At 41.5% G+C, this 21,128-nt stretch overlaps 1 protein-coding gene across 2 annotated transcripts in view; it reads left to right on the top strand.

Annotated features, from left to right (window-relative positions):
• Nucleotides 1-3,717: 3,717 nt before the first annotated feature.
• Gapvd1 (GTPase activating protein and VPS9 domains 1) overlaps nt 3,718-21,128 on the top strand; it is a 61,551-nt gene continuing 44,140 nt past the window's right edge. Inside the window, exon 1 of one of the 2 annotated variants that reach the window (XM_067783711.1) lies at nt 3,718-3,856. The gene's annotated coding sequence lies outside the window, so the exon portion shown is untranslated. Of the gene's footprint in view, nt 3,857-4,307; nt 4,760-21,128 lie in introns of those variants that run through there. The other variant, XM_067783712.1, reaches the window with a different exon arrangement.

Genomic DNA, 21,128 nt, shown 5'->3' with positions numbered 1-21,128 from the left:
AGAGGATTTGCAAGTAAATTCGTTACAATTGGTGTCAGAAGAGGAATTGTTGAATAAATTCCAGAGGACAACAAGGACATGTCAAAGTTCAGTGAATTGAAAATCCAGCAACTGAAGAAGGAGTTGGAGAGCCGTGGATTGAATACAACCGGCATTAAACTCGAACTTCAGGCACGGCTACGAGAGGCAATAGAAGCAGAAGGAATTGATGTGGACGAGTATGTCTTTTATCCTGATGGGGACGAGACAACAACAAAAATTGAAGAGAAAAACGAAACATCGCAGACAGTTACGAGCACAGACTTGAACATGATTTTGGCTGCAATATCTGCTCAAGCAACAATGTCATCTCAACTAGAAGAACAGAAAATGTATATGTCATCACAGATGACACAAATTCGTTGTGGCGAAGATCGTTGAAGAAGGCATATTGGGAGTAGACTTCTTGGTTGACCATGACATCAAGATCGATATGCAGAGAAGCGTGATGCGTTATGAGAACCAGGATATACCACTTAACTTCAGTTTGCGGAAAGGATTCAGTAGTAATCGAGTACTGGTGGAGAAGACTCGACAAAAACCACGGAAGTGAAAGGCAAAGGTTAATAGGTCGAATGGGCCAAATAAAGCAAAACCAAAAGTACCTGCGAGAGAAACACTGGCATTGATAAAACCTAAAAGACGCAGGAAAACGAAGCAACGAATTTCCGAGAAAGAATTCGAGGGTAGTTTCAAGCCAGAGCGCACTACTGTTGTGAAATGTGGGAACGATACTGATTATGCGAAGCCAATCCGTCAAGTGCAAACTCTACGAAGTAGTTCATTGGCCAAGCAACAGAGTGCGAGGGAACGATCCAGGATAATGAGTAGTAAGATGAAACACAGGTACGACAAGGAAAATAATTTGGAAGGTTTCCGGGAGGGAGATTTGTTACTGCTATACAACCCTCACCGGCGGAAAGGTGTTCCATCCAAATATCGGTGCAGTTGGGAAGGCCCGTACAGAGTTGTGAAGAAAATCAGTGATGTCGTCTACCGCATACAAGCAATTGGGAATCACGAAATAGAAGAGTGGTGCAATTGGCGATGCTAGCAGCGTTTAGATCGAGAGATTTGTCTGATAGGGACGATCAGACTTCGGTGGAGGGCAGTGTTACGAATATTAGCAAAACTAAGAGGTGCTGCTATCTCTAAGCCGATGCTAAGCAGCGACGCGAATTCACATCAATAATTCATTCATTATGTATCTACATAAACGAAACAATAATTGCGTCTACACATATGTACCATGTACGTATACGAGCAGCGGAGAGTCAATGCACAAACACATGCATATATCTGAGATACTCCTGAAAGTATGCAATGAGAAAAGCTATCAAATTGTGCAATTGTAGTTACAGCTGAGAAGTTTAAGAGCTGATGGACTAGTAGATTCTGGAAGCGTCTAGAAGATGCGAATGTTGAAATCAAAGAGTATAAAAGGCAACAAGTGTAGAGGCGCTGGAATTCAGATTGATTTGAGATTTCGATTAAGACGCTATCTAGCGAGCAAGAGCAGTATTGGGAAATCACGAAATAGAAGAGTGGTACATTTGGCGATGCTAGCAGCGTTTAGATCGAGATATTTGTCTGATCGGGACGATCAGACTTAGGTGGAGGGCAGTGTTACGAATATTAGCAAAACTAAGGGGTGCTGCTATCTCTAAGCCGATGCTAAGCAGCGACGTGAATTCACATCAATAATTCAATCATTATGTATCTACATAAACGAAACAATAATTGCGTCTACACATATGTACCATGTACGTATACGAGCAGCGGAGAGTCAATGCACAAACACATGCATATATCTGAGATACTCCTGAAAGTATGCAATGAGAAAAGCTATAAAATTGTGCAATTGTAGTTACAGCTGAGAAGTTTGAGAGCTGATGGACTAGTAGATTCTGGAAGCGTCTAGAAGATGCGAACGTTGAAATCAAAGAGTATAAAAGGCAACAAGTGTAGAGGCGCTGGAATTCAGTTTGATTTGAGATTTCGATTAAGACGCTATCTAGCGAGCAAGAGCAGTATTGAATAGTAGAGTTTCATTTGAGCTATCAATCAGTTTGGTTATTAAGCAAACTATTCGTTGCAAAGTTTGATTGTTATTGTGAAGTACTTTAATAAAGGCCATTTTGCATTATTAAATATTGGAGTCATTTATTCAACAGTTTAGTGATTCGAACTTAGCACAGGGTTGCAAATAAGAGGATTTGCAAGTAAATTCGTTACAATATTAAAAGAGAAGAGAATATGTTTTTAATTTATCAAAATAATGGGACGCTGGCAAATATTTGGAATTTTCATTTTTATTTAGGAGCAGTCTTCTCTCCTCCTCACTCCTCTTCTCTTCTCTGTCCTTTCCTTCTCTTCTCTTCCCTTCGCCTACATCGCACGATTTTTTATTCCAAATACTTTTTTGAAAACAAATACCAGTGCTTGAAAATGTGAAAATTTGGATTAAAAAAGCGGCGCTTTTTTGAAAACAAATACCGAAGCTTGATAAAAGGGATATTGTTTTTTTAAGATATAACAGAACTTTAAAAAAAATGAAAATAAGTAATAAAAAATCGCGCTAAGTGAAAATTTCGAATAACAAATTTCGCATGCGCCGCTTTTTTCGATAAATAAAACATATAGTTTTATTTATTTTACTTTTTGCAGTCGTAAGAGCTATACAACTTGCAATACGTTTCGTAAAATACAAAAATTTGGAATGAAAAATTGAGCGATTTCGCCCAATTATTTATTCCAAATTTGCGCCTTCGACGCTTTCGTTGGATAAAATAACAACGTATCTTCTCTTCTCTGGAAAAATATTGAACTGCTAACCGTTCAGACAATTACAAAAACAAAATACATAGAGCGTGATTGTTTATCTCTATTTATCACCTTTCATTATTCTGGCTTGAGAAAAACAAAAGTAATCTGGCAGCACTGTTCACCATCAGATGTTTTTCTTCAACAACGAATCAAGTGATTAGAGTGTATTTTCTATAATTTATTATTTATTATTGTATATTAATTAGGAAAATTAGACAAATTTTTTTCATTAATTCGTGAATATCAGATTGTACTAATCCATCGAAAAACAAAACAGGTTGTGATTTGTTCACTTAAAAAATAATAATAAATGTAACGCGCAATAACCTCCGAAGAGATCTAAGACCGAGCTGAGGGGCGCCTCGCTTAGAAAAATTTTCTTCTAATTGAAAAACCTTATTTCCGAAATTTTGATGTTACTTTGCCAGGGGTGTGAACCCAGGGCATACGGTATGGTAGGCGGAGCACGCTACCATCACACCACGGTGGATTTGTGCACTTAAAAGATTGTAAATTTGCGGGAACAATCTGTACCAGACAAACCAGTTTTTCGCGCATAACTTTTAAACGGGTGAAAAAAGTTAACTTTCGGATTCTTAATCTAGGCGTAAATACGCTTCTTTCGATAACTCACTCGAAAATTTTGGCCCAATTTTAGGGTGGGCCCCCTAAACTGCACAATTACCGAAAATATAACGTTTAACTGTTTTTAAATAGTCCAAATTTTATTTATAAACAAATATTAGAAATCTGAAAACGCCTTACATTCGTGTTTCTTATATTTCATGCTGTTTCAATTCCATGTATACCTCATAAAGATGCAACTCTGTTAAGAAAAGCGATTTATTATTTTCTGTCAAAAGTGTCGGTGTTATTAATTGCAAGTCTTGTGAAAAATTTGTATTTAGTACTAATAATAATACAATTAAATGTTAAAAATAATCGAGAAACGTTTTTCTATTAAAGTGAATTAGTAAAAAACATAATTCGTGTAAGTAAAACGAGGGAAAGTAGCAAAACTCGGGCAGAAGTGTTGTGCAATTTTTTTGCGAGGAATGTCTGCCAACATTGGAATTAAGTTCATAAAAATATGCTGATGAAAACGAATAAATTAAGCAGACAAAAGGTTTTTAAAAAGTATTCGAATATCCCTTAATGGTTAATTAACAAATATTGTCTAGCTTTAGCCATAAAGAAAGTATTGCTGCACTGTTATCAGCGATTTACATATTCATGAATGTTAGGAATTGCGCTGGTGGATACAAAAACCTGTGGCCGTATTGTTAATTCATAAATCGCCATAGTAAAAATACGCTACATACACACATACACGTTTGTTTGCAATTACATTGGAGGTATTCTGCACCCCTGACTTGCATCGAAAAAAGCCCCCTGAAACATCTAAAAACAAAAACAGGTTTTTGTCAGCCGCCATAGTTGTTGTGCTGGAAGTGAATTGTGAAAAATGCTTAAATTATTTTGTATACAAATAATGAGGGCCGCGGTCGTTGTTTGCACCATTCCCCGAACATAGAAACGGCAACAATTACGTTGCAAACGGGTGCGAGTTCCGGAGCACTGCTACAACAACAACAACAGTACAGAATCGTTGGCAATTATATGATTTTCTAGTACCGTTCGCTTTTGTTTGGGGTGTGCAGTAAAATATATATTGAACTTTTTATAATACACCAATTTGCTCGGTATAAAACCCAACAGATTACAGCCAGGCTTCTATTTCAATATGTGGTGTGCTGCTCTTTAAATTTTTCTTAAAAATTGTCGAATCCATATGCTTTATGCCGACACCAAACGGCAGCTGCTAAGTGAGATGAATATTTGCTACCACCAAAAGATGACTGCGTCTAGAAAATCTCTTTTTAAACGCTTTGTTGTAAGTTGCCACGTCACTTGAACGGATACTAATGGTAGGCTAACGTACTATCCCTCTACTGTAACAGTTGCAATAACTCTTGTACTGCTTTTTATTAGGATGCAAAAAATTATTCCAACAAATGCTTGCAATTACATAGTTTAGTTTATTAATATTGTATACATATGTTTTCTTCTCATAAGTACAGGCGTTAGATCGTTGATATAATTCTACACTTGCACTACAATTGTCAAATCCTTTGGTGTTTGTTTGTAAGATACGTATTTTTTATTTTTTTTTGATGATGGAGCAACTAAATACATAAATACTGTTTATAAGTGCTTTGTGAGAAATTAGTGATGTTGCCCACATCCGCATTTCAGAAATTCGTTATGTGTGAAATCTAGCGGATAGCTGTTGTTTTTTTCGAGTTACGGTAATAGACTAGAACAGTGGTCGACCGCTTCCCAAGGCAGTCGGTTCTATGTACCGGAGCGACTCGGAATTTTTCCCGACCAAGGACTGTCATTTCAGTGTAACCCCATTTAATTTGTTTCGTCCCTCCCACAAATTGTCATCCTCCCAGCAGCTCCTTGCAGCAGGACTGCTCCATATTCTCTTGCTCCGGGAAGGTATCGAATCCAATCCGGGTCCGTCTCCTGACCTCGGTCCTGAGAAATGGTTTTGCTGCATCTGCCGGAAAAGAATCTTTTTAGGACGGTCATACTCTGTTCAGTGTGTCTCGTGTAAGGGATGGTTGCATCGGACAGGTTGTTCTGGGCTTGATCCCAAAACCCGACGTCCACGTAACTTTTATAAATCTTTTGTGGCTCCTTGCTGTTCACGCCCAAGGGCGTCCCGTAGTCTACGTCTAAGCGCCCCCCCCCCCCCCCCATTACCTTCCAGCAGCCCCGCTGCTCAGCAAGCCACAACAAGTACCCGCTGCTGCTCGCGCCTTACGGCGCCAACAACTCAAACAGCTGCTACCACTCATAACTACAATCTTCGTAGTAGAGTCGGAAGCAATGCTGAGCAACAGCCCCTGCCCCCGTCTTCTCCCCCCCTCTTTTCCGGCAGCAATCGTGTAGGTCAGGGAAACAGACCCTTAGTCCCTACCTCCGTTTGCACCGTTTGCCAGCACAGAATATATATGTTTGCGACATCCGCCCAATGCAGCTCCTGCCTCGGGTGGTGCCACTTTCCTAGATGTTCTGGTCTCCGCGACGGCAACCCCTCGACGGGTTTCATCGCGCCATGTTGCCAGGTCGCAAACCCAAATCATCCGGGTACCCCAATGCTTGCCCAAGGACGCCCAGTCCCAGGGCCACAACAGCAATTGCGTCCTGGCCTTCCTCAACCCAGGCGTAGTCACCCGTCACTTACCCCCAGAGTGGCGACGTCTCCCCTCATGCACTTCAAAATTCTGCAGTTAAACTGTAATGGACTAACTGGGAAGATTACGGAGATAGTCAATTTCATGAAGCGGCACAACATCCGCATTGCTGCGATTCAAGAGACTAAACTCACAGCACGATCTGCATTGCAGACCTGCTCTGGGTATAATGTCCACAGAAAAGATCGCGAGAGCGGAAATGGAGGCGGTCTCGCGTTTATAATACACCACTCTGTGCAATATCACATATTTGATCCTGGCATCGACCGCAGGGACAATGTCTTAGAACGTCAAGACCTATCTGTCCGGTCAGGCGATGCAAACCTAGAAATCATCAACATCTACATCCCCCCTGCCACCTGTTGCCCCTGTGGATACCACCCTAATATTAGAGCCTTACTCACTGGAAACAATCGCATTATTTTAGGCGACTTCAATGCCCATCATGATCTATGGCATTCAAATTTGCAGGCGGACAGTAGGGGCGAGATGTTGGCGGATCAAATAGAAGAAACGACGTTCTGCACAATAAACGGAGACGCCCCCACACGTATGGTGGGAAGCTGTCACAGTTCGCCAGATATCTCAATCGTGAGCGCAGAACTCGTAAACTGCGTCAACTGGCAGCCGATGGTATCATTGGCATCCGACCACCTGCCTATACTTGTTTCGCTCGAGCGTACCGCCGACTTCATCGTCACCGAAAAACGCACTTTCATAAACTTTAAAAAAGGAAAGTGGGGAGAATATAAATCCTTTACAGACAACCTCTTTGCTGCCCTCCCTATCCCGACTGATGCCCGCCAAGGGGAGCGTGCCTTCCGCAAGGTCATTGAATCCGCCTCGGCACGTTTCATTCCCGCCGGGAGAATTCCCGAAATCCGGCCCCACTTCCCGGCGGAGGCCGCAAACTTAGCGAGAGAACGTGACCTTATAAGGCAGCTTGATCCAGGCGACCCCCAAATAAGGGATATAAACCAACGCATCAGATTGCTTGTGGATGAACACAAGCGGGCGAAATGGGAGGAGCACCTAAGAGGTTGTAACCTCTCTACCGGTGTGGGTAAACTTTGGTCCACCGTAAAGTCCCTATCGAATCCGACTAAGCACAAAGACAAAGTTTCCATCGCCTTTGGCGACAAAGTGCTGTCGGATGCGAAAAAATGCGCGAGCGCTTTCTGCCGACAATATATAATGCATTCTACGGTCGACAAAGTTAGACGGAGGGCCAACAGACACGCACATAAACACAAATTCAGCGCGTCACCAATCACCATCACCGCTAAAGAGGTTGAGGACGCCATTGGTCGCGCTAAACCATCCAAAGCAGTGGGCCCAGACGGCATAGCCATGCCGATGCTTAAAAGCCTAGGGAAAGAGGGTTTCAAATATTTAGCGCAGGTCTTCAACCTGTCTCTTTCCACCTTTGTCATACCCGAGAAATGGAGAATGGCCAAGGTGGTCCCGCTACTAAAGCCTGGTAAACCAGCTAACATAGGAGAGTCGTATCGTCCGAGGGGTCTACCCTTCCCCCATGTCTTAAAAGGTGGACCGCAAATTATCTGGGTGGTCGGCAGGCATCGGTGCTATTTAGAAACGAAACATCAAAGCCAAGGAGAATTAAACAAGGGGTGCCACAGGGTGGTGTCCTATCCCCACTTTTGTTTAATTTCTACATATCTAAACTACCTTCACCACCGGAAGGAGTCACAATCGTTTCCTACGCCGATGACTGCACAGTAATGGCCACAGGCCCAGGCCCACAGATCGATGAGCTATGCAATAAAATAAACGGCTACCTCCCTGATCTCTCCAGTTTTTTCGCCTCGCGAAACCTGGCATTATCACCGACTAAATCTTCCGCGACCTTATTTACAACATGGACGTCCCAAATGTCGACCATTTTGAACATCCACGTCGATGGCTCTACGCTACCGACTGTCCTACACCCCAAAATCTTAGGTGTGACGTTTGATCAGGATCTACATTTTGGTGAGCACGCAGCCGCAATTGTTCCGAGAATTCAGAGCCGTAACAAAATCCTCAAATCCCTTGCTGGCAGTACCTGGGGAAAAGATAAAGAAACGCTCATGACTACATACAAAGCAATTAGCCAGCCGATTACGTGCTACGCGTCACCCATATGGTCGCCAAGCCTAAAAATTACCCACTGGAAGAAGCTACAGGCCTGCCAAAATACTGCTCTCAGAATTGCCACGGGCTGTCTTCTTATGTCCCCAGAACACCATCTACATAATGAGGCGAGAATACTCCCCATCAGGGAAAGAAACGAGATGCTGACCAAACAGTTCCTGTTGAATACCCAGAAACCTGGGCATCCCAACAGACATCTGATTGACGAGCCAGCACCGCCTAGGGGCTTAAGGAGTCATCTCCGTAAGCATTTTGAGGAAATACGGCATCTGAGAACACAGCCGTATGAAGCGAAAAAACACAAGCAGGTCCTTGGTGAACTCCACAAACAGGCGTCGGACCTTTATGCCGGGAATTGCCCGGTGAACCCAGTACTCAAAGTAAAGTATCCAAAACTTGCGGAAGAGGAACGCATACTCCCCAGGGAAACGCGTGTCACTCTGGCTCAACTTCGTTCTGGATACTGTAACAGGTTAAACTCTTACCTATCCAGAATAAACCCCGACATACAAAATGTATGCCCCGCTTGCAATGTGTCCCCACATGACACCAACCATCTCTTTAATTGTAATGTGGAACCAACGCCTCTAACACCCCTTTCCCTATGGTCCACCCCTGTTGAAACAGCAAGTTTCCTTGGACTCCCGTTAGAGGATATTGATGACAGTTTGTGATCGGTCGCGTCTGTTAGGTGGGGCGAAGCACTGCTACAACAACAACAACAACAGTGGTCGACTCATGGAATTAGGGGGTGAGGAGGAGGGATGGCCTGAAGGTTTAATGTGGTCATATAAATCGTTCCCGAGGGTTGGGCTAGTACCTTAATGGTGCTTTGTTACCGGAGCATACCGGATCCATATCCGGCAAAGGACCATCAACATCGATAATACTCCCCAAAGCCTTCGGGGAGTGCCTTTATCGTTAATGCAACAACAACAACAGGGGTCGACTCCTAATACGAGTCCAAAAAAATTGTGAGAGGTGTCAAACGACTCGTCTTGACAACAGTACTAATAATCAGAAGGCTGCAAATAAAAATATTAACTTGTTCAAAATATATTAATGAAAAATTTTAAAATTACCCTGGGTCCCTCCGAAACCGGAGGTGGGATCCATAGTATTTTTGCTCAGAATACCTTTCTGCGTTAGCGGATTCCGACCGCACTTATATAAAATTACCCTGGCCGGTCCACCAATGGGGTGGAATCAAAATTAAATGCGTTCAAAATCCCTTTGTATAGAAAATTTTTTTCAGTGCACAACAACAACCGCTTGAAAATTGTCCACTTCAGCTGCAAATATCTCCGGAGAGAGATACAAATTTTCTCAGATTATTGTTGTCGAGGTCAATACGCGTCTTTGTTGTTGTAGCGATTAGGAGTCGACCCCTCTTCTAGACTTTTACCCGAATTATTCAAAATAAATGTTTATGTATGTTTAAGAAGTAGTGTGTCTTAACAAAATATTGTAGTTGCAGGCTGGTTCTTCCAGCGCTAGCCAACCAGTGTGAGCTTAGTCATCTAGGAGTAGAAGCACTGCGAATGTACATTGTCCAGTTGGCTAAAATAAACACTTAAATGTAAAAATAACATAAAACTAATGATCAGCGCGATTTACCTCTGAGGGGATGTTGGCAGAGATTCTCTTCCATTTTACGTGGTGCTCATTTAATTCTTCCTACAGATTGGATGCATGTTTTTACCGACACCGAACGTCAGCTGCAAGTCAGATACATTTTCACTCAGATGCTTTTCATAGTAAATCACTGGCGCGGGTCGACCCCGCTTGGAAAAACAATTTTCTCATTGAAAAAACTTGTTTCTAAATTTTTGATGTCGATTTGCTCTAGACTTAATCCTAGTACCTTCAATGTGTATAGTATTTATAATTCTGTATTTTAATATATATTGGCTTTCCTGCTGCGATATGGGCGAGCTTTCAAAGATCCATACACCAGAAAAATTGTATATAATTCTTTAGTACTCTCAAAGCTTGAATATGCTTCCATAATTTGGAACCCAATATATTCCTCCCATTCTCAAAGACAGGAAAGAGTACAGAAGAGTTTCACTCGATTCGCACTCCAACCGCTTAATTTTTTAGAACCATTACCTTCATACCGCGCCCGCTGTGCTCATAAAAAAAGTCGCTTGCGGCCAGACGTTCTATACTGTCTGCTGTTTGTGTATGATCTTATATGTGGTTGGGTTGCCTGCCCGGAACTACTAGGGTAAATTGGCTTCAATGTCCCGAGCAGAACCCTTCGTGCCCAATATCCGTTCCATGTGAAAGTAATCGGAGCTAATTATCACAATTTTGATCCAGTCTCTAGTGCCGTCAATGAATACAACAGGATCTTTTTTAGCCTTTAGCTTGACGTCGCACTTCTGAGAGCGTCTTTTAGCTCTAAACTTTACTCTTATTATGCATAAAATAAATTTATTAGCATTTAAGATGTTTGAATGTAAATCTATTCGTTAAGATTAATGAAATCATAGACAAATAAATGCAATGAAAATATCCAACTCTAGATAGTACCTATGTATATCAAGTCAAGTCAAGTTAATGATTTTTGTAGTGTTGGTGCGACGGTTAAGTCCAGCGAGGCAGTCAAAAGTTACATATATGTGACCTGGCCTATGAAAAGGTGGCTTATGACTCAAAAAAAAAAAAAAAACTACTACTACTAAGAACTGAAGAAATGAATTGTTTATTTTTAACAGCTGTTTCTCGCAATTTCTTTTTTGAGTCATAAGCCACCTTTTCATAGGCCAGGTCACATATATACCTATAAAAATAACCAGGGGTGGCTTTCCGTAATTCGATATCGAATAAAAACGAGTATCAAATAATCGTTTTTGCGTTCGGTAACACAAAATCTCGTCGCGTCGTATCGAACGTTCGATACAATCTGTTCGATAGCACCTTAGGTGTCGAATTGCTTTTCGTAAGCTAGAGTTTTTAATGCTTTTGCGATTATTTGAGGAATAATTTTAAGCTAAGGAGTCAGCAAACAAACACTTTTCCTTATTGAAATTATTTTGATGATTCCAATATACTTTCAAAAAACTTTTTGATACACGAGAAAAATGTACTCAAATTGAAATACGTAAACATAAACTGTGTCGTCGAGCGTTCGATATCGAATTAAAGTATCAAGCTAACGAGTGTCGACTATCGAATTATGGAAAGCCACCCCAGGTCAAAGTTGGACCAGAATGACTCAAAGTTTTGTTTTTTTGGGTGATGGCAAAAATTACACTGTCACTTGTATTACTTGTAGAAGTGGCAAGTGACAGTGCTCCGTATAATGCCCAGCGCTAGTTCCTCCTTATTCTTGTAATTTTAAAGAAACTCCTCGCAGGTTTTGGGGAGTGTTATAGATGATGATAACATGATTAATATTTATTATTTTTCTTTATTTGACGAATGATCGCAGTCGGTTCTATGTACCGGAGCGCCTCGGGATTTTTCCCGACCAAGGACTGTCATTTCAGTGTGACCCCATCTAATTTGTTTCGTCCCTCCCACAAATTGTCATCCTCCCAGCAGCTCCTTGCAGCAGGACTGCTCCATATTCTCTTACTCCGGGAAGGCATCGAATCCAATCCGGGTCCGTCTCCTGACCCCGGTCCTGAGAAATGGTTTTGCTGCATCTGCCGGAAAAGAATCTTTTTAGGACGGTCATACTCTGTTCAGTGTGTCTCGTGCAAGGGATGGTTGCATCGGACAGGTTGTTCTGGGCTTGATCCCAAAACCCGACGTCCACGTAACTTTTATAAATCTTTTGTGGCTCCTTGCTGTTCACGCCCAAGGGGTCCCGTAGTCTACGCCTTAGCGCCCCCCCCCTACCTTCCTGCAGCCCCGCTGCCCAGCAAGCCACAACAAGTACCTGCTGCTGCTCGCGCCCCACGGCGCCAACAACTCAAACAGCACCACTCATAACTACTACCTTCGTAGTAGAGTTGGTAGCAATGCTGTGCATCAGCCCCTGCCCCCGTCTTCTCCCCCACCCCCCCTTCTTTTCCGGCAGCAATCGTGCAGGTCAGGGAAGCAGACTCTTAGTCCCTACCTCCGTTTGCACCGTCTGCCAGCACAGAATATATAGGTTTGCGACATCCGCCCAATGCAGCTCCTGCCTTGGGTGGTGCCACTTTCCTAGATGTTCTGGTCTCCGCGACGGCAACCCCCCGACGGGTTTCATCGCGCAAACCCAAATCATCCGGGTACCCCAATACTTGCCCAAGGACGCCCAGTCCCAGGGCCACAACAGCAATTGCGTCCTGGCCTTCCACAACCCAGGCGTAGTCACCCGTCACTTACCCCCATAGTGGCGACGTCTCCCCTTATGCACTTCAGAATCCTGCAGTTAAACTGTAATGGACTAACTGGGAAGATTACGGAGATAGTCGATTTCATGAAGCGGCACAACATCCGCATTGCTGCGATTCAAGAGACTAAACTCACAGCAAGATCTGCATTGCAGACCTGCTCTGGGTATAACGTCCACAGGAAGACCCCGAGAGCGGAAATGGAGGCGGTATCGCGTTTATCATACACCACTCTGTGCAATATTATATATTTGATCCTGGCGTCGACCGCAGGGACAATGTTTTAGAACGTCAAGGCCTATCTGTCCGGTCAGGCGATGCAAACCTAGAAATCATCAACATCTACATCCCTCCTGCCACCTTTTGCCCCAGTGGATACCGCCCTAATATCAGGGCCTTACTCACTGGCAACAATCGCATTATCTTAGGTGATTTCAATGCCCATCATGATATATGGCATTCAAACTTGCGGGCGGACAGTAGGGGTGAGATGTTGGCGGATCAAATAGAAGAAACGACGTTCTGCACAATAAACGGAGACGCCCCCACACGTATGGTAGGAAGCTGTCACAGCTCGCCAGATATCTCAATCGTGAGCGCAGAACTCGTAAACTGCGTCAACTGGCAGCCGATGGTAACATTGGCATCCGACCACCTGCCCATACTTATTTCGCTTGAGCGTACCGCCGACTTCATCTTCACTGAAAAACGCACTTTCATAAACTTCAAAAAAGGGAAGTGGGAAGAATATAAATCCTTTACAAACAGCCGCTTTGCTGCCCTCCCTATCCCGACTGATGCCCGCCAAGGGGAGCGTGCCTTCCGTAAGGTCATTAAATCCGCCTCGGCACTTTTCATTCCCGCCGAGAGAATTGCCGAAATCCGGCCCCACTTCCCGGCGGAGGCCGCAAACTTAGCGAGAGAACGTGACCTTATAAGACAGCTTGGTCCAGGCGACCCCCAAATAAGGGATATAAACCAACGCATCAGATTGCTTGTGGATGAACACAAGCGGGCGGAATGGGAGGAGCACCTAAGGGGTTGTAACCTCTCTACCGGTGTGGGTAAACTTTGGTCCACCGTAAAGTCCCTTTCGAATCCGACTAAGCACAAAGACAAAGTTTCCATCGCCTTTGGCGACAAAGTGCTGTCGGACGCGAAAAAATGCGCGAGCGCTTTCTGCCGACAATATATAATGCATCCTACGGTCGACAAAGATAGACGGAGAGCCAATAGACATGCACATAAACACAAATTCAGTGCTTCACCAATCACCATCACCGCTAAAGAGGTTGAGGACGCCATTGGTCGTGCTAAACCATCCAAAACAGTGGGCCCAGACGGCATAGCCATGCCGATGCTTAAAAGCCTAGGGAAAGAGGGTTTCAAATATTTAGCGCATGTCCTCAATCTGTCTCTTTCCACCTTTGTCATACCTGAGAAATGGAAAATGGCCAAGGTGGTCCCGCTACTAAAGCCTGGGAAACCAGCTAAAATAGGTGAGTCGAATCGTCCGATATCTCTCCTATCGCCAGTGGCAAAGACGCTTGAAGCCATTTTGCTCCCTTATTTCCAAGCAAATTTGCAGCTAGCCCCTCATCAGCATGGCTTCAGAAAACTCCATAGCACTACCACCGCGCTAAATGCCATTAGCACCCAGATAAATTGCGGTTTAAATCAATACCCCCACCATAGAACAGTACTCGTAGCGCTAGACCTATCAAAAGCTTTCGATACGGTCACCCATGGCTCGTTACTGCAGGACCTGGAAGGTTCTACCCTTCCCCCATGTCTTAAAAGGTGGACCGCAAATTATCTGGGTGGTCGGCAGGCATCGGTGCAATTTAGAAACGAAACATCAAAACCAAGGAGAATTAAACAAGGGGTGCCACAGGGTGGTGTCCTATCCCCACTTTTGTTTAATTTCTACATATCTAAGCTACCTTCACCACCGGAAGGAGTCACAATCGTTTCCTACGCCGATGACTGCACAATAATGGCCACAGGCCCAAGCCCAAAGATCGATGCGCTATGCAATAAAATAAACGGCTACCTCCCTGATCTCTCCAGTTTTTTCGCCTCGCGTAACCTGGCATTATCGCCGACTAAATCTTCCGCGACCTTATTTACAACATGGAAGCCCCAAATGTCGACAATTTTGAACATCCACGTCGATGGCACTACGCTTCCCCCAGCGGGTTAGGGGGGTCAGAATATACCCGCGGTAGGTATGCCTGTCGTAAGAGGCGACTAAAATACCAGATTCAAGGGGCTGTGTAGCGCAACCCTGCAGGTTGCCAGCGCAACATATAGCTTCTCCAAACCCAATTGTCAACCTCACCTATCCGCGGCGAATCCTGTTTCACTAACAGACGAGGCTCTGGCGACCCTAAGCTCCTTATGGAACTTGGGGTTGGGGAGGGAGGGGATGGCCTGAAGGTTTAATGTGGCCACATAAATCGTTCCCGAGATGGTCGGGCCAGCACCTTAATGGTGCTGTGGTACCGGAGCGTACCGGATCTGTATCCGGCAAAGGACCATCACATCGATAACACTCCCCAAAGCCTTCGGGGAGCAACCTTATCGCTACAACAACAACAACAACATGGCACTACGCTACCGACTGTCCTACACCCCAAAATCTTCGGTGTGACGTTTGATCAGGATCTACATTTTGGTGAGCACGCAGCCGCAATCGTTCCGAGAATTCAGAGCCGTAACATAATCCTCAAATCCCTCGCTGGCAGTACTTGGGGAAAAAATAAAGAAACGCTCATGACTACATACAAAGCAATTAGCCAGCCGATTACGTGCTACGCGTCACCCATATGGTCGCCAAGCCTAAAAATCACCCACTGGAGGAAACTACAGGCCTACCAAAATACTGCTCTCAGAATCGGCACGGGCTGTCTTATGTCCCCAGAACACCATCTGCATAATGAGGCGAGAATACTCCCCATCAGGGAGAGAAATGAGATGCTGACCAAACAGTTCCTGTTGAATACCCAGAAACCTGGGCATCCCAACAGACATCTCCGTAAGCATTTTGAGGAAATACGGCACCTGAGAACCCAGCCGTATGAAGTGAAAAAACACAAGCAGGTCCTTGGTGAACTCCATAAACAGGCGTCGGACCTTTATGCCGGGAATTGCCCGGTGAATCCAGTGCTTAACGAAAATTATCCAAAACTTGCGGAAGAGGAACGCATACTCCCCAGGGAAACGCGTGTCACTCTTGCTCAACTTCGTTCTGGATACTGTAACAGGTTAAACTCTTACCTATCCAGAATCAACCCCGACATACAAAATGTATGCCCCGCTTGCAACGTGTCCCCACATGACACCAACCATCTCTTCAATTGCAATGTGGATCCAACGCCTCTAACACCCCTTTCCTTATGGTCCACCCCTGTTGAAACGGCAAGTTTCCTTGGACTCCCGTTAGAGGATATTGATAACAATTTGTGATCGGTCGAGGCTATTAGGTGGGCGAGCATTGCTACAACAACAACAACAATAATGTTTTAAGCGACATAATTGTAACTTTTCAGAAGAGCAAAAACGTTGATGACAATTTGTGATCGGTCACACCTATTGGATGGGGCTAAGCACTGCTACAAGAACAACAACATGAAGAAGATGATGACCTTTTAAACGTTTCTTTACGTTATCTGTACTGAAGCGATTTGTGGGGTTTACCTTGTTATGTCCTCGCTTCAACTATCTCTTAACATATTTCTCCTATTATCCTGTCAATTACCCTCATTTTCTTTTTGTTCCCTTGCATTGAACAGGTCATTGCTATATGTTTTGAAAAAATTACTGCGTAAAACGTTTGGATTGCTCTTCCTTTAAGGATTTTGATTGGAGTCTTTCAAATCGCCCATCACTTCCTCTAGGGTAGCTTTGGGGCGGCGACTGGACCCGCTGGATCTGCTAGTAACCTTCTCGGTAGGCAGTTTTCTACCGGGGGAGCTGCTAGCACGGGGGAGCAGCCCGCCGCCTGCCTCCGGCTACGCCAACGGCGTACACCCAAAAGAAGGAATTTATACTTATTATTAAGAATTCATGAGCTTAACACCGGCTTATAATAATTGAATATTCAATTACTATGTTTTTCTAAAAGAAACTGAAATGAAAGAAAGAAACATTTACTAGCATATTGCGATGGTACCATTTCGAAAACCGCCAACGTAATCATCATCAGGCAATTTCGTAATGTTATCAAAGGTTTCACCGAGATTCGAACCGCGATGAATTCGTGGCGGTTTTCGAAATGGTACCATCGCAATATGCCAGTAAATGTTTCTTTCTTTCTTTTCAGTTTTTCTTAGAAAAACATAATAATTGAATATTGAATTATTATAAGCCAGTGTTAAGCTCATGAATTCTTAATAATATTGGGCTTACTTTAAAGGTGTTTTACGACCATTTCAGAATCTGTATTAATATCTATAGTATTTTTGAATTTTAGTAGAGATATCAGGCTTAAATTATGAGAAATTAGCCTAAAATGAACTTTTAACTACTATATTATCATTTTTAACAAATTTCTTATGGACAATTTTTTTTTTTTACAGCTTCAGTTCAGAACATTTTCAACAACTTTCATTCAGACAGTTTTTTTTTTCGAATTCGTTTTAGTAGAAAAAAAAAAAAAATATATATATTTTGAAGTAATAAGCAAAAAACCCAATTTTTATAATTTTAATGTAATTTATTTAAAAAATTATTTTTTTACTTAGAATTGACCATTTACCGGATTTTTCAAAATAAAAGTAATGTTATGTTATTATTTTTAAAAATCTTTTTCGTTCTCCATTCTTGGTTGTTTTTCACGACTTTCTGCTGTAACAGCCATAACACCTTTACGTTTTTTATTCTATAACACGTTTGGAAACAGATGTTAAGAGCTATGGTCTCTTCAGCAATTTTTCTTAGAATCATCTGTAGATTACGTTTTTGCTATACTCCTGATGGAAAAAATATTTGACCCGCTCTAATAGACATACATATAGGTATGTGCGAATAACGCTGTAAAAAATATTTCTCCAAAACCGGATTTCTTGCAAATAATTGCTCTCTTTCATCAAAACTTATTATCAAATTTACAATTATAAGCGATATTCACAACTCTTGCGCTAATTCGTTAGTCGGTAGTTTGATATGACCACGTCGAACCTTCTAGCTCATACCGATTAACGAATTAACAAGCCAGATGGGATGTATGTGACTCGGTCTATGAAAGGATAGCTTATGACTCAAAAAAGAAATTGCGAGAATCAGCTGTTAAAGATAAACAATACATTTCTTCAGGACGTTTGTGCACTTCTTTTTTTTTTTTTTGAGTCATAAGCCACCTTTTCATAGACCGGGTCACATATAGTTTGTGATAAGGTGAACAAAAAAGAACCAAAAATACTGATGTACCTTTTAATACAAATTTTTTCTTTGCTTATCCTAAATTTTATGATTGGCGCTTACTACGCTATTCGCTTCATCCATTCATTTGTTTCGCTAAATAAATGAAATTTGTGAATCATGTGAAAATTTTGTATGAAGAGTAATGTAAATAATTACACAAGCTATCTCATTGTGTGATAACGTCACACAATAATAAAAAGTATTACGTTCAAGCGAGTTTAACTGTGGTTAGTTCGGGAAAAAATTATACATTATATATACAAAATTTGGGCTACTTACTTTCGTGTTTCACTTGAAAATGTTAAAAATTTGTGCAACAAACACAGACATGTTCAATATCGACTATCTAGGCGTCAATTGTAATTTTCTGAGCTTCAGTTGTAATTTTCTGACCTTAAATTGTAGTTTTCTGAACTTCACAAAACATTGCGAGTTTCGATGCAACGTTTCGGATTCCCCGAAATTGCTTTCTGAAGGACTTATACATGTTTAATATTGTACCGAATTTTGGGGAGTTCGCGATAATTATGCACCTTCTGCCAACGTTCGAATCGCTGAACTGTCGAATAAATAACTCTAATATTCAGTATTGCAAAATTGTCTTTATTTAGACTACTTTGGGAGTAGTACTTCACAATTTCAATTATACTTTACTACTAGCGTGTTTAAATCAAACTGATTAGTTATTCCTCAGCTTGTGCTGAATTTATACTCTCTGTTGCCTCTTTCGCATATTTCTCCTGAGGTCTAGAGTTTTCACGGCATTGCCTTCTGGAACAGTTGTATCTCATACTTGGATATTTAGCTATATACGTGTGTATGCGTGAGTAACAACTTCTGCTCTTAGCTGATGACTACATATGTGTATGTGAGATAATCTCTTCACTTCGAGCTGCTGGTTATGTGTGTGGAATATTTTTCGTTGCATTGTGCATAAGTATGGCTGCTTGCTTTAATGTCTACATGTACATAAGTGTAGCTGCTTGCTGTTTTTGTTGTTGTGATTATTTACTAACAGCATAGTGATGTTAATATTCGCCACAATATGAACTGACTATAAGTTGCTTGTAGTTTTCCAGTGAACTTTGATGAACGTATCGTAAAATAATTTCCTTGGTAAAACACTTTTCCAGCAAATTGCTTACCTATGTGCTATACAGTATACGTGAGGGAAAGGCTTTAAAATGTGTATTCAGAATCGGAATTTGTTGAATCTAGTAGCACCTTTTTTTGTAGACAGCATATTTCTCATTTATACATTAAATATTAAATATGAACCCCAAAGAGTCTTGAATTAGTGAAAATATAGTTACTATCGAACTAGTAATTATTTGGTCCTTTAGGTTGTTGTTGTTTTAACGATAAAGACACTCCCCGGAGGTTTTGGGGAGTGTTATCTATGTTGATGGTCCTATGCCGGATATGATTAGGTACGTTCCGGTTACAAGCACCATTATCCCGACCATCTCGGGAACGATCTACACAACCACATTAAACCTTCTAGGTTATCCCCAACCCCCCTAGTTCCATGATTAGTTTGCATATTCTTGCCAGTAGATTATTGATTTCCGGTTTAATAGTTCTTCATGATGTCTTAAATGGAGCTATCAACTGTCCATATTTATTACATTGCATAAAACTTAACGTTCCAACGCGATGTCTGCGTCATAGTGATTTGTTTGCAGTTGACCTTTGCAAAACATAGTATGCTCAGAATGAACCTATTATCAGACTATTAACTGAATTTAACTTGCTATGTAGAGAAATAAATTTATATATATTTGCTAATCGTAATGAATTCAAACAAATAATATGCATGTACTATTCATACATTTTTATACTCAGCGTGCTTTGCACACAGAATATATTAACTTTGATTGGTATAACGGTTGGTTGCACAGGTATAAAGGAATCGAGATATATATCAAAATCATCAGTATCGAAAAAAAAAATATTTGATTGAGCCATGTCTGTCCGTCTGTTAACACGATAACTTGAGTAAATATTTAGATATCTTCAAATTTGGTACACGAGCTTATCTGGGCCCAGAATAGATTGGTATTGAAAACGAGCGAAATCGGATGATAACCACGCCCACTTTTATATATATAACATTTTGCAAAAGACAAAACCTGATTATTTAGTAAATAATACGCCTAGAATGTTGAAATTTGGCGTGTGGACTCATATTGAGACTTGATAAAAATTTGAAAGTTTTTTTAAAATGGGCGTAGCACCACCCACTTGTGATAAACTCAATTTTACAAATATTATTAATCATAAATCAAAAATCGTTAAAACTATCGTAACAAAATTCGGCAGAGAGGTTGCCTTTACTATAAGGAATGCTTTGAAGAAAAATTAACGAAATCGGTTAAAGATTTATAAAAGATTTTTAATAGGGTCGTGGACGAATAAAATAAGCTATATATTAGCAAAAAAGAGCTTTATATCAATGGTATTTCATTTCCCACGTTGATTTATAACAATAAATAGGGAAAAATTCAAATTTTAAAAAATGGGCGTGGCACAGCCCCTTTTATGACTAAGCAATTTTCTATGTTTCAGGAGCCATAATTCGAAGAAAAATTAACTATCGTAATGAAATTGTGTACACATATTTTCCTTATAGCAGAAAATATTTCTAGTAAAAATGGACGGGATCGGTTAAAGACCACGGCAACTTAGATATAAAACAAGTTTAAAAGGGTCGTAGACTAGAATAATAAGGTATATCTTAGCAAAAAATAGTTCTGAATCAATGATATTTCACTTATCAAGTTTTCCTGTAAGAGGAAATGGGGAGACATTTTTCTTTTAAACGGGCGGTGCCACGTGTTATGTAGAAAAGTAGTTTAGCTGAAATGAAATGTACAATTGAACCTCACGCTGAGTATATAATGTTCGGTTGCACCCGAACTTAGGCACCTTTACTTGTTAAATATTACTTCTTAGTCTGAAAGGTTTGTAAACCATTGACTTAAATAAATAAATAAAATAAAAATGTGTCGGATATCAGAATCATTAGAGCAGCGAGATAAACGAAGTTGCTGATCGCAAATTTTTGCAATCCATTGAAATTTTTAAG

This window comes from Eurosta solidaginis, chromosome 4, assembly GCF_040869045.1.
Source record: "Eurosta solidaginis isolate ZX-2024a chromosome 4, ASM4086904v1, whole genome shotgun sequence".
NCBI classification, from domain to species: domain Eukaryota; kingdom Metazoa; phylum Arthropoda; class Insecta; order Diptera; family Tephritidae; genus Eurosta; species Eurosta solidaginis.
This window is presented reverse-complemented; position numbering and strand designations above follow the sequence as displayed.